Source organism: Pan paniscus, chromosome 6 (genome assembly GCF_029289425.2).
Source record: "Pan paniscus chromosome 6, NHGRI_mPanPan1-v2.0_pri, whole genome shotgun sequence".
Lineage (NCBI taxonomy): Eukaryota > Metazoa > Chordata > Mammalia > Primates > Hominidae > Pan > Pan paniscus.
This window is the reverse complement of record NC_073255.2, coordinates 65,236,586-65,242,585: the sequence shown is the minus strand read 5'-3', so window position 1 is coordinate 65,242,585 and position 6,000 is coordinate 65,236,586.

Below are 6,000 nucleotides of genomic sequence, written 5' to 3'. Positions count from 1 at the left end.
TTCCTTTCGGGTTGATTTCATTCAATTCCATTCCATTCCATTCCATTCCATTCCATTCCATTCGGGTTGATTGCATTCCATTCCATTCCATTCCACTCCATTCCATTCCGGTTGATTCCATTCCATTCCATTCCATTCCATTCCATTCCATTCCATTCCATTCGGGTAGATTCCATTCCATTCCATTCCATTCCATTCCATTCCATTCTTTTCCTTTCGGGTTGATTCCATTCCATTCCATTCCATTCCATTCCATTCCATTTCATTCCATTCCATTCCATTCGAGTTGATTCCATTGCATTCCATTCCATTCCATTCCATTCCATTCCATTCCATTCCATACCACTCGGGTTGATTCCATAACCTGCCATTCCATTCCATTCCATTCCATTCCCTTCCACTCCATTCCTTTCGTGTTGATTTCATTCCATTCCATTGCATTCCATTCCATTCCATTCCATTCCATTCCATTTGGGTTGATTCCATTCCATTCCATTCCATTCCATTCCATTCCATTCCATTCCATTCGTGTTGATTCCATTCCATTCCATTCCATTCGGGTTGATTCCATTCCATTCCATTCCATTCCATTCCATTCCATTCCATTCCATTCCATTCCATTTCGATTGATTCCTTTCCTTTCCATTCCGTTCCATTGCATTGCATTAGGGTTGATTCCATTCCATTGCATTGCATTCCATTCCATTCCATTTTTTCCATTGCGTTCAGGTTGATTCCATTCAATTCCATTCCATTCCTTTCCATTGTGTTCGGGGTGATTCCATTCTATTCCATTCCATTCCATTCCATTCTGTTTGATTCTATTCCATTCCATTCCGTGTCATTCCATTCTACTCCATTCCGGTTGATTCCATTGCGTTCCATTTCATTCCATTCCATTCCTTTCTGGTTGATTCCATTGCAGTCCATTCCATTCCATTCCAGTCCATTCGTGTTTATTCCATTCCATTCCATTCCATTCCATTCCATTCCATTCCATTCGTGTTGATTGCATTTCATTCCATTTGTGTTGATTCCATTCCATTCCATTCCATTCCATTCCATGCCATTCGTGTTGATTCCATTCCATGCCATTCCATTCCATTCCATTCCTTTCCATTCGGGTTGATTCCATTCCATTCCATTCCATTCCATTCCATTCCGGTTAATTCCATTCCGTTACATTTCATTCCATTCCATGCCATTTGGGTTGATTCCATTCCATTCCATTCCATTCCATTCCATTCAGGTTGATTCAATTCCACTCCATTCCATTCCATTCCATTCCATTCCATTCATGTTGATTCCCTTCCAATGCATTCCATTCCATTCCATTCCATTCTGGTTGATTCCATTCCATTCCATTCCATTCCATTCCATTTCATTCCATTCCTTTTGGGTTGATTCCATTCCATTCCATTCCATTCCATTCCATTGGGGTTGATTCCATTCCATTCCATTCCATTCCATTCCATTCCAATCCATTCCATTCCATTCCATTACTTTCCATTCCATTCGGGTTGATTCCATATCATTCCTTTCCATTCCATTCCATTTCATACGGGTTGATTCCATTCCATTCCATTCCATTCCATTCCATTCCATTCGGGTTGATTCTACTCCATTCCATTCCATTCCAGTCCTTTTGTGTTGTTTCCATTCCATTCTTTTCCATTCCATTCCATTCCATTCCATTCCATTCCATTCCATTCCATTCCATTCCATTCGTGTTGATTCCATTCCATTCCATTCCATTCCATTCCGGTTGATTCCATTCCATTCCATTCCATTCCATTCCATTCCATTCCATTCCGATTGATTCCATTCCATTCCATTCCATTCCATTCCATTCCATACCATTCTGGTTGATTCCATACTATGCCATTCCATTTCATTCCATTCCATTCCATTCCATTCCATTCCATTCCATTCGATTTGATTCCTTTCCATTCCATTCCATTCCATTCCATTCCATTCCATTCCATTTCATTCCATTCCATTCCATTCGGGTTGATTCCATTCCATTCCTTTCCATTCCATTCCATTCCATACCACTCGGATTGATTCCATAACCTGCCATTCCATTCCATTCCATTCCATTCCATACCATTTCATTCCATTCCATTCCATTTCTTTCCATTCCATTCCATTGGGGTTGATTCCATTCCATTCCATTCCTTTCCATTCCATTCGGGTTGATTGCATTCCATTCCATTCCATTCAAGTCCATTCGATTCCATTCCATTCCATTTCAGTTGATTCCATTCCATTCCATTTCATTCCATTGCTTTCCATTCGTGTTGATTCCATTCCATTCCATTCCATTCGTGTTGATTGAATTCCATTCCATTCCATTCCATTCCATTCCGGTTGATTCCGTTCCATTCCATTCCATTCCATTCCATTACATTACATTCCAGTTGATTCCATTCCATTCCATTTCATTCCATTCCATTCCATTCGGGTTGATTCCATTCCATTCCATTCCATTCCGTTCCATTCCATTCCATTCCATTCCATTGCATTCGTGTTGATTTCATTCCATTCCATTCCATTCCATTCCATTTCATTCCATTCCATTCCATTTCATTCCATTCCATTCCATTCGACTTGACTCCATTGCATTCCATTCCATTCCATTCCATTCCATTCCATACCACTCGGGTTGATTACTTAACCTGCCATTCCATTCCATTCCATTCCTTTCCATTTCATTCCATTCCATTCCTTTCAGGTTGATTTCATTCCATTCCATTCCATTCCATTCCATTCCATTCCATTCCATTCGGGTTGATTGCTTTCCATTCCATTCCATTCCATTCCATTCCATTCCATTCCGGTTGATTCCATTCCATTCCATTCCATTCCATTCCATTCCATTCCATTCGGGTTGACTCCATTCTCTTCCATTCCTTTCCATTTCATTCCATTCTTTTCCTTTCGGGTTGATTCCATTCCATTCCATTCCATTCCATTCCATTCCATTCCATTCCATTCCATTCCATTTCATTCCATTCCATTCCATTCCATTCCATTCCATTCCATTTCATTCCATTCCATTCCATTCGACTTGATTCCATTCCATTCCATTCCATTCCATTCCATTCCATTCCATACCACTCGGGTTGATTACATAACCTGCCATTCCTTTCCATTCCATTCCATTCCATTCCACTTCATTCCATTCCATTCCTTTCGGGTTGATTTCATTCCATTCCATTCCATTCCATTCCATTCCATTCCATTCGGGTTGATTGCATTCCATTCCATTCCATTCCACTCCATTCCATTCCGGTTGATTCCATTCCATTCCATTCCATTCCATTCCATTCCATTCCATTCCATTCGGGTAGATTCCATTCCATTCCATTCCATTCCATTCCATTCCATTCCATTCCATTCGGGTAGATTCCATTCCATTCCATTTCATTCCATTCCATTCCATTCGAGTTGATTCCATTGCATTCCATTCCATTCCATTCCATTCCATTCCATTCCATACCACTCGGTTTGATTCCATAACCTGCCATTCCATTCCATTCCATTCCATTCCCTTCCACTCCATTCCTTTCGTGTTGATTTCATTCCATTCCATTGCATTCCATTCCATTCTATTCCATTCCATTCCATTCCATTTGGGTTGATTCCATTCCATTCCATTCCATTCCATTCCATTCCATTCGTGTTGATTCCATTCCATTCCATTCCATTCGGGTTGATTCCATTCCATTCCATTCCATTCCATTCCATTCCGATTGATTCCATTCCATTCCATTCCATTCCATACCATTCGGGTTCATTCCATTCTATGCCATTCCATTCCATTCCATTCCATTCCATTCCATTCGGGTTGATTCCTTTCCATTCCATTCCATTCCATTCCATTCCATTCCATTCCATTCCATTCCATTTCATTCCATTCCATTCCATTCGGGTTGATTGCATTCCATTCCATTCCATTCCATTCCATTCCATACCACTCGGGTTGATTCCATAACCTGCCATTCCATTCCATTCCATTCCATTCCATTCCATTCCATTTCATTCCATTCCTTTCCTTTCGGGTTGATTTTATTCCATTCCATTCCATTCCATTCCATTCTGGTTGATTGCTTTCCGTTCCATTCCATTCCATTCCGATGCATTCGAATCCATTCCATTCCATTCCAGTTGATTCGATTCCATTCCATTTCATTCCATTGCATTCCATTCGGTTTGATTCCATTCCATTCCATTCCATTCGTGTTGATTGCATTCCATTCCATTCCATTACATTCCATTACATTGCATTACATTCCAGTTGATTCCATTCCATTCCATTCCATTCCATTACATTACATTCTTGTTGATTCCATTCCATTCCATTCCATTGCGTTGCATTCCATTCCATTCCATTCCATTCCATTGCATTCGGGTTGATTCCATTCCATTCCATTCCATTCAATTCCATTCGGGTTGATTCTATTCCATACCATTCCATTCCATTCCAATCCATTCAATTCCATTCCATTCGGGTTGATTCCGTTCCATTCCAATCCATTCCGTTCCATTTCATTCCATTACATTCCATTGCATTCTGGTTGAATCCATTCTATTCCACTCCATTCCATTCTGTTCTGTTTGATTCAATTCCATTCCATTGCATTCCATTCCATTTAACTCCATTCCGGTTGATTCCATTCCGTTCCATTTCATTCCATTCCATTCCATTCGGGTTGATTCTATTCCATTCCATTCCATTCCATTCCATTCCAATCCATTCCAATCCATTTCATTCGGGTTGATTCCATTCCATTCCATTCCATTCCATTCCATTCCATTCCATTCTGATTGATTCCATTCCATTCCATTCCATTCCATACCATTCGGGTTGATTCCATTCTATGCCATTTCATTCCATTCCATTCCATTCCATTCCATTCCATTCCATTCCATTCCAATCCATTCCATTCGTGTTGATTGCATTCCATTCCATTTGTGTTGATTCCATTCCATTCCATTCCATTCCATTCCATTCCTTTCCATTCGGGTTGATTCCATTCCATTCCATTCCATTCCATTCCATTCCGGTTAATTCCATTCCGTTACATTTCATTCCATTCCATGCCATTTGGGTTGATTCCATTCCATTCCATTCCATTCCATTCGGGTTGATTCAATTCCACTCCATTCCATTCCATTCCATTCCATTCATGTTGATTCCCTTCCAATGCATTCCATTCCATTCCATTCCATTCTGGTTGATTCCATTCCATTCCATTCCATTCCATTCCATTCCATTTCATTCCATTCCTTTTGGGTTGATTCCATTCCATTCCATTCCATTCCATTCCATTGGGGTTGATTCCATTCCATTCCACTCCATTCCAATCCATTCCATTCCATTCCATTCCTTTCCATTCCATTCGGGTTGATTCCATATCATTCCTTTCCATTCCATTCCATTTCAAACGGGTTGATTCCATGCCATTCCATTCCATTCCATTCCATTCCATTCGGGTTGATTCTACTCCATTCCATTCCATTCCAGTCCTTTTGTGTTGTTTCCATTCCATTCTTTTCCATTCCATTCCATTCCATTCCATTCCATTCCATTCCATTCGTGTTGATTCCATTCCATTCCATTCCATTCCATTCGGGTTGATACCATTCCATTCCATTCCATTCCATTCCATTCCATTCCATTCCGATTGATTCCATTTCATTCAATTCCATTCCATTCCATTCCATTCGATTTGATTCCTTTCCATTCCATTCCATTCCATTTCATTCCATTTCATTCCATTCGGGTTGATTCCATTCCATTCCATTCCATTCCGTTCCATTCCATACCACTCGGGTTGATTCCATAACCTGCCATTCCATTCCATTCCATTCCATTCCATTCCATTCCATTCCATTTCATTCCATTCCATTCCATTTCATTCCATTCCATTCCATTGGGGTTGATTCCATTCCATTCCATTCCTTTCCATTCCATTCGGGTTGATTGCATTCCAT